Here is a 13,197-nt window from a genome sequence, read left to right as displayed (position 1 = left end):
TCATTTCAGACCCATTTTTGAATTGGATCTTTGAATTTGGGGGGTATGATTTCTTTCAGTTCTTTATATATTTTTGATAGTAGACCTTGTCTGAGCTACAGCTCCTAAATATTTTTTTTCCCACATTGTAGTTGTCTCTTAGCTCTGTTGGTAGTTTCTCTTACAGTACAGAAGCTTTTTAATATGATGAGATCCTAGTTGTTGATTCTTTGTGCTACCTCCCATGCTACTGAAGATTTGTTCATGAAATCTTTTCCTATGCCAAAGTCTTCAAGAGTTCTACCTAAATTATCTTTCAACAAATTTAGTGTTTCTGATGTAATATATAGATCTTTAATCCACTTCGATCTTACTTTAGTGCATGGTGATAGGTATGGGTCTAGTTTTAATCTCTGACAGTTGAAATCCAGTTTTTCCAACACCATTTATTAAATAGGCTATCTTTCATCCAATGAGAGTGGTTGGCTCCTTTGTCAAAGATGAGGTGACTGAGCATGTCTGGAGTTGTTTCTGCATCTTCTCATCTACTCCATTTATCTTTGGGTCTGTTTCTTTGCCAGTACCATGCTGTTTTTATCACAGTAGCTTTGTAGTATTGTTTCAAGTTGGGGATTGTGATACCCCCAGCCATGTCTCTGTTGCCTAGAATTGCTTTTACTATTCTAGGTTTCTTCTGCTTCCAAATGAATTTTTGGATTGTTTTCTCTAGTTCTGTGAAGTATATTCCTGGAATTTCAATTGGCATTGCATTGAATCTATATAGTAGTTTTGGAAATATGGTCATTTTCACTATATTGGTTCTTCCTAACCAGGAGAATGGGATACCTTTCCATTTTCTTATATCCTCTTTGATCTCCTTCAGAGTGCTGTAGTTTTCAGTGTAGAGGTCTTATATCCAGCTACTGTACTGTATCTGTCAATTAGGTCTAGAAGACTTTTGACTGAGTTTTTTTTGGTCTTATATGTAAAGTATCATATCATCGGCAAAAAATGACAGTTTCATTTCTTCCTTTCCTATCTTTCTTCCTTTTATTTCTTTCTGTTTTCTAATTGCTGTGACTAATGTTACTGGAATGGTATTGAACAGGAGTGGTGATAGTGGGAATCCTTGTCTTGTTCCTGATTTTAGCATGAAAGTTTTCCGATTTTGGCCATTTAGTTTGATGTTGCCTATTGGTTTTTCATAGATAGCCTTAATCAGGTTGAGATATAGGCCATTTATTCCAATTTTCTATAGGGTGTTTATTATGAATGGGCATTTGATTTTGTCAAATAATTTTTCTGCATCTATTGAGAAAATCATGTGGTTTTGGTCCTTGACTCTGTTAATAAAGTGTATTACATTTATGGATTTTTGTATGTTGAACCATCCTTGCATCCCTTGGATAAATCCTACTTGAGCAGGGTATATGATCTTCTTGATGACACTTTGTATTCTGTTTGTGAATGTCTTGTTGAGAATTTTTGCGTCTATGTTCAGTATGGAGTTTGGTCTGTAGTTCTTTTTGGGTTGGGTCTTTCTCTGGTTTTGGAATCAAACTAAGACTTGCTTTCAGAAATGAATTTGGAAGACTTGCTTCCCTTTCAATTTCCTTGAGGAATTTAAAGAGTAATGGCAATAGTTCTTCTTTGAATGTCTTGTAGAATTCAGCAGTGAAACCTTCAGAATCTGGGCTTTCTGTTGTTGGTAATATTTTTATTACATTTTCAATTTCACTCATTGTTATTGAGGTGTTTAGAATTTCTATATGTTCTTCATTTAATTTTGGCAATTTGTATGTATCTAGGAATCTGTCCATTTCTTCTGTGTTTTCCTTTTCATTCGAGTACGGGTTCTCAAAATAGGTATTGATGATTCTCTGGATTTCTGCTGGATCTGTTGTGACCTCACCTTTTTCATTCTTAATTGCATGGATTTGAGCCTTCCTTTCCTTTTTTTGATAAGGCTGGCTAAAGGTTTATCAATTTTATTTATTCTTTCAAAAAACCAACTCTTTGATTCATTGAATTTTTGTATCATTCTGTTAGTGTCCATTGCATTGATTTCTGCCATGATCTTTGTAATTTCCTTTCTTGTACAAGCTTTAGGTTTGTTATGCTCTTCTTTTTCTAGCAACTAGAGGTTCTGCATTAGGTTATTTAACTGAGTTCTCTCTGTTTTCCTAATATGGGCATTCACTGCTATGAATTTCCTGTGTGGAACTGCTTTCATTGTGTCCCACAGGGTCCTGTATGTTGTACTGGCATTATCATTTACTTGGAGAATCTGTATAATTTCTTCTTTAATTTCCTCTGTCACCTATTGGTTGTTCAGGATGGTTTTGTGGAATTTCCATGTGTTTGTGGGAGTCTTGCACTTTCTTATGTTATTGATCTCCAATTGTATTGCACTATGGTCTGATAATATACAGGGGATAACTTCAATTATTTTACATTTGTTTAGATATGTCCTATGAGCTACTATGTGATCTACTTTGGAGAAAGACCCATGTGCAGCTGAAAAGAATGTGTATTGTGATTTTGTGGGGTGGAACACTCTGTAAACACCTATTAAGTCCATTTGTTCAATACCTTGGTTCAGTTCTAGAATTTCATTTTTTTTTTTTAGTTGATCTGTCTATTTGTGGTAGAGGAGTGTTGAGGTCCTCCACTACAATTGTATTAGTGTTTATTTGACTTTTCATGTCCATTAATATTTGTTTTGTATAGTTGGGGGCATTCATATTTGGTGCATATATATTTAGGGTTGTCATCTCTTCCTCTTGGATTGTTCCTTTCACAAGGATGTAATAACCATCTTTATCTCTCTTATTTAGTTTTGCTTTGAAATCTACTTTCCAAATAAGATTGCCATGCCTACTTTTTTCTGGGTTGCTATCACAGGGAGAACTGTTTTCCATCGTTTTACTTTCAATCTATGGATTTCCTTTTGGGTTAGGTGTGCTACTTGTATATTTTGCTTCTTAATCCATTCTGTTAGTCTGTTTCTTTTGATTTGTGAATTGAGGACATTAACATTGATAATTATAATTGACAGATATAAACTCATCCTTGTCATGATGTTTTACTCTTGTTGGCTCTTTATTTCTTATTTCCCCCCTTTTCACTTTTGTGTCTTACCTTATGTGGTGCCTTCTCTCTGCTGGACCTCATGGAATTGTGACCCTCATTGTCTTTTTCTAAGATAGTGCTTAAAAGTTTTTGGAGTGCTGTTTGGTGTTCACGAAATTTCTTAGGTGTTCTTTTTCATGGAAGTATCTAATTTCCCCATTGATTCTGAAAGATAACTTTGCTGGATACAACAGTCCAGGTTGAAAGTTATTTTTTTTATGGCTTGAATACTTCACTCCAAGCTCCCCTTGATTTGAGGGTTTGTGTTGAAAAATCAGCCATGATTCTAATGTAGGTGATTTCTTTTGTAGGTGATTTGTTTCTTTTCTCTAACTACCTGTAGAATTTTGTTCTTCTATTGGGTTTCTGGGATCTTGACTATTATATGTCTAGGCTTAGATTTCTTTTGTCATGCTTGGTTGGAATTCTATACACCTCACTTATCTGTATGTCCAATTCTCTACCTCTGTCTGGGAAGTTTTCTATGATTACTTCTGTGAATAGTCATTTTTTTATATCAGTTGTATTTTCTCCTGTTTTTTCAGGGACTCCTATGTTTCTTATGTTATTCTTCTTTGCACCATCTAGCAGCTGTTTGATTGATTTCTTATGGTTCCTTACTCTCTTTAAGAAACCTCTGTTTTCATGGTCCTTATCTGCTATCCTGTATTCTGCATCTGATATTCTGTCTTCAGATTCTTAGTCTGCTATGCATGCTTTCAATGGAATTTTTAATGTCCTGGATGTCTGTTTGAATCTGTTTCATGGATTCTATTTCTTTCTCATGTTAGGTGATTATGTTTTCCATTTCTTTCTTATGCTGGGCATTTATGGCTTCCAGTACGTTTCTGATCTCTTCTATTTTCTTATGTTTCTGTTCTAGATCTTTTAATCATGTCTTTCACTCTGCTCACCATATCTGTATTTATCTGGGAGATTATTTCTGTTTTGAAACTTTCTAGAGCCTCATGCATCTGCTTTATTTCCTGTGTTATCAGTTCAGGATGTCCAAGTGGTTGCTTTTCAGACTTTTCCACCTCATTTCCCCCTTACTTTCCTTTTTGTGGCATGGAAGCCTACATTTGTGCCTTGCTTAAGTGTCTTCTCAGTTTTGTTTTTGGTACTGTCATTGGTTTAATTCTTGTTTTGATATTTCAAAATTGCTTAATGTAGCTATCTTTGTTGCTTGTGTTTGAAACCCTTGTGGAATGATTGCTTTTCAGAGGTGTTTTCCAGATATAGCTTGTGTTTGGGTTTTGAGACTCTAATGACTCTGAAGTTATTTTATTTTTCTTATACCATGAAGGAAAATTAATTAGATCAACTACAACATGTTAGCTCAAATGACATAGCCAGCTATACCATAGCATCAAGCACAGCCTAGAAAATGACAATTTGTGATAGTTATTAATCTATCATTTTTAACTGAGTTAAATTAAAACCAAGGACCAGCACAACATAAGTTTATAATGAATAGACTCTTCAATATAGCATCTTTCCCCTTTGGAGTGGGGAGTTAAATGTAGTTGGGGAGGGAGGGACAAGTAGAAAGATCAGGAACAGTCAGCAGTGTGGCCAGGGGACACAGAAAGATCACACAAATTCTAAGAAGGTGTTAAAGGCAAGAAAAAATGGCAGCATGAAGACACAAACATGTGAATAGAATCATCTAACAGCAACAGGGAAGCTAGATACTGAATTTACTTTCCTTTAAACCTAATGATAATCAAGAGAAGGAAAAAGAGAAGAAAAAAGCATTAAGGGAGAAATCCAAATTCAGTGCAGAAAGGAACAAATGTGGAGATGAGGCACAATGTGGGATAGGGAGAGAATGAGTGTGTGTGTGAGAGAAAGAAATAATAAAAGAAAGAAAAGAAAGAAAAGCAAAACTTTGAAGAGTAGATAAAAAGTAAAAAGAATTAAAAATAAGAGAAAACTTTTTTCTTCTTTGCAAATAGCAATAGAAATATGGGCCTCCTTCAGGATATGTCTCTGCTGCCACAGTAGGCAAGGTAGGAATACCTGTGCATATAAAAGTCAATGAGTCTCAGCAAACCAGCAGCAAGCCAAGTACAATGGTCTGATGTGACTTTATTGTGGAGATTCTGTTTACTTTTCTGCTGAGCTTCAGTTTTCATTGAGCAGCCTGAGAGGCCCTCTTTCTGTTGCTAACTTCTGCTCCATCTTGTGGTACTCAGGACAAGGTTCTTTATAATCTCCTGTGCTTTTGTAGTGTAGGACCAGGTAGCAGAAAAGCCAGAAGATAGGTGGCACATGGGGTGGGGAGGGGGGGATGGGAATGAGCATGGGAGGCACCCACACAGCTAAGTGGACCTCACCATGCTGTGGGGATGGCCTAGGATGCCCATGGAGCTTCAAGGTGCTTGTCTCTCCCAACCAGTTGCAGCTTAGTGCCCTCTTTGTCCTTTTCTTGTCCTATTCCATACTTTTCTCATTCTCTTTCTTTCCTTCAATTGTCATTATTCTTATAGGAAGGCAAATCATTTCTACCTTCCCTCTTGCTGTTTCCTCTGTTCTTGTCTTTGTTCTTTTGCTCTGTCTTTTCCTCTTTTCTTCATCAGTTTCTCAAAGTTTGCATGATCTTCCTGTGTCCTCTAGCCTCACTTATAACCTTTCCTTCTCCTTCCAGCTCTCTATTTCTCCCTCTGCACTCCTTCTAATTGCTCATCCTGAAAGATAAATTTGCTGTATTTGAGGGTTTACTTACTAAAAGCATATTTTAGTCTGGTCTTCTATTTTGATCTAGTTCAAGTGGTTAAAGGTGTCAGATTAATAGCTACCATCAATTATCATTTTCTAAGCTATTTTTGATGGTATTGTTTGATGATGACTATATCACATGGTCTAAGTTGTTCAAATCACTTGTCCTCCATGGCATACTGAAAATGAGATTGCCTATGAGTCATTAGAGACTCAAAGACTAAAGATATATACATAGGAGCTATACATAGGAGACATCCCTGAGGAAAAAATCACTCTATAAAGGATTCTAAATACAAACAATAAAAGATACTTGAAGGACCCTAGCTAGCAAGGCAGACTCCATATTGCTGCTTGACCTACCTGCCTGCCCTTTAGATGAACTCAGAAGGAGAAAGGTTAGAAACCTCCCCCACTTAGAGAGTCTCTGAGAAACAACAATTAATCAACTATTGTTTTACAAATGTTCTAACAGCAGGACTTTCCACTTCTGTACCTTTTGCTTGCTTTACTAGTTCTATCCCATAGGGGACCTAGAAACAGCTGGCCTCAAAGGTATATAAAATATGTTAATCTCCCTGCAGTTGAGGCTAGAGTTTGATGCTCAGCTCAGGTCCCAGCTGGTAATAAAATAATAAAATCCTGTGTGGATTTAATATCGGTCTCTGGTGGGTTCCCTCTTGCTGGGTGTAACAATACTCACAATAAGCAATATTGAATTATCAAGCCAGAAGTTAAAACAACAAAAGCATCAACAACAAAAATAGAAATGAGAAAACACCTTAAAAAGGCACAAACCCAGACTTCCAGGACACCAAAGGCAAATCTGCAGGGCAATGAACTGGAAAAAAATCTGATAATCACCTGGCCACCCTGAGCAGATGGTACAGGAAGTAACAAAACAGATGAATGAGGCTTTAGGAAAATTCAAAACAGAAATAATTTCTAGATAAGTACAGAGATGGTGAGCAGAATGAAAGACATACTTATAGACTCTGAACAGAAACAGATTTAAAAAAAATTGATGATGGAAGCCAAGAATGTCTTGCATAGGAAAAAAATGGAAACTATGAATGCCCAACATGAGCAAAAAATGGAAATCATGAAACAGATTCAAACAGATATCCAGGATATTAACAAAAGTCTGTTGAAAGTATTCTCAGAATAATGACCCAATGTGAAGACAAAAATATCAAATATAGAAGACAGGATTGTGGTCAGTAACTGTGAAATGAGAGTTCTTAAAAATAGCAAGGGACTATGAGAAACTGGTCCAGTAGCTGCTAGATGATGCCAAAAAGAGCACCATAAGACTGATTGGAGTCAATGAAGAAATAGGAGAGAGTGTACAAAAAAACAGGAGAAAGGACACATGACATTAGAAACTGTTCACAGAAGTAATGGCAGAAAACTTCTGAAGCAGAGGAAAATATCTTGACGTATGGATAAATGAAACATATATGATTCCAACTAGCTATGATAAAAAGAACTACATATAGGCATATAATAGTCAAGATCCCAAAAACACAACAGTAAAAAAAATCCTACCAGCAATTAGAGAAAAGAAACAAATCACATATGAAAGAAAGCCCATCAGAATCACAGCCCTAAAAGAAAATGACCTCCAACCTAGATTTATTTATCCTGCAAAATTATCTTTCAAAATTGTTGGAGAAATACTTCCACAACAAAGAACATGTGAAAAACACTACAAAATACAACATAAAGGAACCTATGGGACAAAATGAAAGCAGTTCTATGAGGGAAATTCAGAGCAGTGAATGCCCATAGTAGGAAAACAGGGAGAGCTCAAATTAATAATCTAATGCTGAACCTCAAACTTCTAGAAAAAGAAGAGCAAGACAAACCCAAAGCTTGTACAAGGGAGGAAATTATAAAGATCAGAGGAGAAATCAATGCAACGGAGACTAAGAGAATGGTACAAAAAAAATCAGTGAAGTGAAGAGTTTGTTTTTTAAAAGAATAAATAAAATTGACAAACAGCCAATATTATCAAAAAAAGGGAAAGAAAAGGCTCAAATCTATGCAATTAAGAATTAAATGGGTGAAATCACAATAGATCCAGCAGAAACCCAGAAGATCTTCAATACCTAATTTGAGAATCTGTACTCCAATTAAATGGAAAACAGAAAAAATGGACAGATTCCTAGATATACATGAATTGCCAAAGTTGAATGAAGATAAAAAAAATTTTAAACACCCAAATTTCAATCAATAAAATTGAAAACATAATAAAAAATTTTCTAACAAAGAAAAGCCCAGGTCCTCCTGGCTTCACTGCTAAATTCTGCAAGAGATTTAGGGAAGTGGTAATGCCACTATTTCATAAACTCTTTAATGAAGTTGAAAGGGAAGCATTACTCCCAAATTCACTCCTGGAAGCAAGCATTACTTTGATTCTAGGGATAGACTCAATCAAAATAGAGAACTAAAAGCCAATCTCTCTAATGAACCTAGATGTAAAAACCCTCAATAAGATACTGGCAAACACAATACAGAGGACCATCAAGAACATCATACACCCTGACCAAGTTGGTTTCATCCCAGGGATGCAAGGATGGTTCAACATACATAAATGAAAAAATGTCATACAGTATATTAAGATACTCAAGGACAAAATCCATGTGATCAACTGAATAAATGCAAAAAAAGGTTTTGACAAAATTCAACACAAATTCATGATAAAAACCATACAGAAAATTGGAATGGATGGTCTTTATCTCAATTTGATAAAGGCTATCCATGAAAAACCAATAGCCAACATCATACTGAATGGTCAAAAACTGAAAAGTTTCAGATTAAAATCAGGAAAAAGACAAGGACGCCACTCTCACCACTCCTGTTAAGCTTAGTTCTTGAAACATAAGCTATAGCAATTAGAGAAGAGAAAGAAATAAAAGCAATAAAGATAGGAAAGGAAGACATTAAACTACCATTACTTGATGATGACATGATGTCCTATGTAGAAGGCCCAAAAAATTCTGCTAAAAATCTTTTAGACTTAATTGAAAGATTCAGTAGAGTATCTGGATACAAGGTCAACACTCAAAACTCAGTAGCCTTCTTGCACAACGTACTAAGAGAGAAATTCCTTCCATAATAGCATATGAAAATGAAGTATCAAGAATCAGTCTAAGGAAGGAAGTGAAAAACCTCTACCTTGAAAACAACAGAACTCTAAAATCAAAGATTGAAAAGTATATAAGAAAATGGAAAGACATTTCTTATTCCTTGGTAGGAAGAACAAATATAGTGAAAATGGTGATATTTCCAAAACTGCTATGTAGATTCAATGCAATCCCTTTTGAAATCCCAACATCATGTTCAACAGTTTAGTTCATGGAACTATAAAAGCCAATACAAAAATTCATTTGGAACAAGAAGAGGCCTAGAATAACAAAAACAATTCTAAGCAACAAAAACAAGGTTGTGGGTATCATAATCCCCAACTTGAAACTATACTACAAAGCTACTGTGATATAAATGACAGCACGATAGTGGAAAAGAAACAGAGCCAAAAATCAGTGGAACTGATTAGAAGATCCAGAAACAACTTCATACATACTCAGCCACCTCATCTTTGACAAAGGAGCCAACCATCCTCACTGTAGGCAAGATAGCCTCTTTAATAACTGGTGCTGGAAAAAACTGGATTTCAATGTGCCACAGATTAAAATTAGACCCATATCTTTCACCATGCATTAAACTAAAACTGAAGTGGATCAAAACTCTAAATATTAAAACAGAAACACTCAACTTGCTGGAAGACTGGTTAGGTAGAACTCTTGACATTTGGATAGGAAAAATTCTTGTGAACAAAACCTCACTAGTATGGAAACTAGCACAAAGAATAAACAAGTGGGATATCATCTTTTCAAAAACTTCTGCAGTGCAAGAGAAATCACTAACAGAGCCAAAAGACAACCTACAATGTGGGAAAATACTTATACCAGCTGTTCCTCATACAAAGGACTACTATCTAGCATATTTAAGGAACTTTAAAAAATCAGACCCTCTAAAGACTCAATTTAAAAATGAACATCTTAAATGAACAGAACTTTCTTAGACAAAGAAACAGAAATAGCAAATAAACATACAAAAAAAAGTTCAATGTCCCTGGTCATTGGAGAGATGCAGATGAAAACAAGGCTGAGATTACACCTCAACCCAGAAAGAGTGGCTGCTATCAAGAAATCAATCAATAATAAATGCTGGTGGGGGTGTGGGGTGAAAGGAAGCCATCTCCATTGTTGGGGGTAGTTCTGACCGGTGAAACTACTGTGGAAATCAATACAGAGATACCTAAGAAACTAGGATTAGAGGTCCCATTTGACCCAGCTATTCCCCTGCTTGGTGTCTTCCCAAAAGAATGAAAAGAATCATACCACAGCAATATATGCATACCCATATTTATAGCAGCACAGTTTGTAACAGCTTAAACTTGGCAATAGCCCAATTACCCATCAACTGGAGACTGAATAAACAAAATGTGGGCTTTTAAAAAAATAAAATAGAGTACTACTCAACTATAAAGAATGAGAAATTAGAGGCATTTATAGCTACATTGAGGTGATATTCTTAAGTGAAATAAATGGGGCACACATGTAAATACCAAGCTTCTCTGGTGTGAGAATTTGAAATTGTAAATAAGAACTAAAATGTATAATAGAGAATGTGAAACAGGAAGAAAATTCTTATGAGGAAGGGGAAATGGGAGAGTTAGGGCAAAAGAAAGAAGAGAAAGGAATAAATGTGAGAAAAGAAAAATGGAAACAAAGTCATTGTAAATAGGGAGGGCTGGAGGGCTTGAAGGGATGCCAGGGGAATGGGACCAGAACAATAACAAAAATATATTATGCAAAGATACAAATTCACAATGATGAATCTCATCATATTGTATAACTAAAATGTACCAATAAACTTAATGAATAAATAACTAAATATTAGACAAAAGCACATAAAATGGCTCAGAGAAATTTTGCCTGTGAAGAAGATTCTAAGACATCTGTGTTATCTATCTAATAACCTAGACAACTTTCCTTAGCAGCAACACAAGGCTACACATCATTCAAAGTCCACTATAACATCTCTGAAGCTCACAGGTTACAATTAATTGTTTCTCTGCTAGCTGTTCTGTGAAAGGCAAACAGTTGTTACAAGATGCTCCTGCTTGAGACCTCCTAGAGATATAAAGTCTAGTTATAATGTATCCAAGGTGTTCTATGGTTAATTCCCTAGTTGGGTATTGACAGACAAGTTGGAAAAGAAATCACAGAGAGAGTTTCTAACCTAGCAAAGATTTGTCACAGCATCTAGAGAGTTACTGTTTCTATTTGTGCCTGGCTTCATATGGGACTACCTTAGTAGCAGAGTGAGAACAGTCCAAACCTGTACCTTATCTCTTAATGGAGGCTTAAGAAAGTTTCCTAACAGCATCATTTCAGGCCACTCTGGGACAGAAGATCCCTAATGTTCACTGAAAGAGTTACATTTCACCTCACTGAACAGCACAGCTGTAGACAATAGATAAGTGGAGATTTTCTGATTACCAGATCAGCTTGTTAGGACTTAGTTTCTGCTGAGGCATGTGTGGCTATCAGCTAGAGAGTAGATCCTGCCATGACACTCAGTTGCCCTTTTAGCTTCTCCTAGTTCCATGCAGTCAGATATCTGTCTCCATAGAGGAATACAATTGCCAACCTGATCAACCTTCCATTAGCCATTGACTTCAATAGAAATGGGCTTTAACCACAGGGTACATGGAAAAATCTGTTCTCTGCTTTGAGAATAGCAGCTGCTCTAATAGCAAATACTAGCTGGCAGAGTAATCATTATTTGTTTTAGCATTCTTTAAGGGACAGATAAAAGCCTGAGCTGAATTTATCTGTGATGACTTCCTTGTCTTCAGCATTATCAAGTGCTCATTTTCTATGGCTCAATTTAAAAGTCCTTAGTTGAAAAGGGTTGAGATAGTTTAGAGATACTTTCTTTGTCTGATGTTACATGCCTCTGTAAAGTGACAGGAAATATCAGATATGAGATCAGGTTGTCTTTTCTTGTCATACTCCAAGTCAGTTATGGAGACAACTTACACATTGAGTTGTCACTCTTAGACCAAAAAGTCAAGAATTGGGAATTTCTAGAGTGAAGACTGCCTTTTCACCAGTGCAAGACCAGATCATAAAGGAAACTGAAGCAGAGCTGGTCCAACATTTTCTGAAGAGTACAGAGAATTATTGTGCTAGACTGCTCAGTGAAATCCATCTCCCAAACCTTAAGAATTGGCATTGACCTATTATCTTTTAACTGGTTTGTTCTGGTCCTGGGATTTATTTATATGCATGTATATTTCTCAAACATAAATTCTGTAAACTTAAATTTAAACTCAAATATAAATATTTGTTAAAAAAACTTTTTAGAGCATTTTCTAAATTTACTTATAGTTACTATTAAAGGCTACTAGGTGGAACTCTAACATTACTTTTTCTTAGTGCCATCTAACACACCAGTCAGGAAATCAATATAAAACAGAATCATAAGACCTTGCCTGCAAAAGCAAAATATCTCTCTAAAAGAAACATCAAATTCATTTTAACAAAGAAAAGTGAGGCATAAAACTCAAGGCACAAGCAGTGACAAAGAAGAATGACACTTTTTTTTAACCTAATATAATTCAGCAACCATGTAATGAAAGTAAACTCTTACCTCCTAACTACTTTTTCTTTTGGTGAGACCTCCCATAATGATACAGGATATGATATAGGAGATGAAATATAAAAATATTATTTCTCTCAACCTGTTAGATGTCTAATACCCAGAGCTTGTCTTCTCTAAAAATCAAAGAATGAATTCTAGGAAAATATAGGTTAAGAGTAGGAAGATGTTCATTGATAAGATAGCTCCTGCAAGTCAAAAGGGGTCCAAAATGTGCAACTAGGGATCCACTCTGCAGGGAAGTTTTATAGAGCAAAACTCACTTGGGTACAATGTGAGGTACAGCTCTGATTAACCAATGAGGTTACAAGTACAGTTGTTTAGGTAATAATTATCCATCTGGGAAACAAGTCACATAACAATTGTGGATGGAAAGAATAAAGATTTTTTTTCTAGAAAATGATGGTTCTAGAGGTCCTGGTTACTCAGTAGGATGATTAATATCTATCTAGAGTTCATTGGGCCCAAAGTTTTTCCTTTGTGAAACTATATGGGCCTGGTAATCTTATCTTAATTTTGAGGCCTGATCTCCAACAGATGTCTCTGGCCAGAGTTGAGATGTGTTTCACCATTCTAGTGACACACTTGAGAACTTAGCCCTATCTGACTGCTCATAATATTTCTTTCTAT

This window comes from Heterocephalus glaber, unplaced genomic scaffold (genome assembly GCF_053883595.1).
Source record: "Heterocephalus glaber isolate CG9 unplaced genomic scaffold, H.glaber_assembly_v1.0 deba00001803, whole genome shotgun sequence".
In the NCBI taxonomy this organism is placed as follows: Eukaryota; Metazoa; Chordata; class Mammalia; order Rodentia; family Bathyergidae; genus Heterocephalus; species Heterocephalus glaber.
This window is presented reverse-complemented; position numbering follows the sequence as displayed.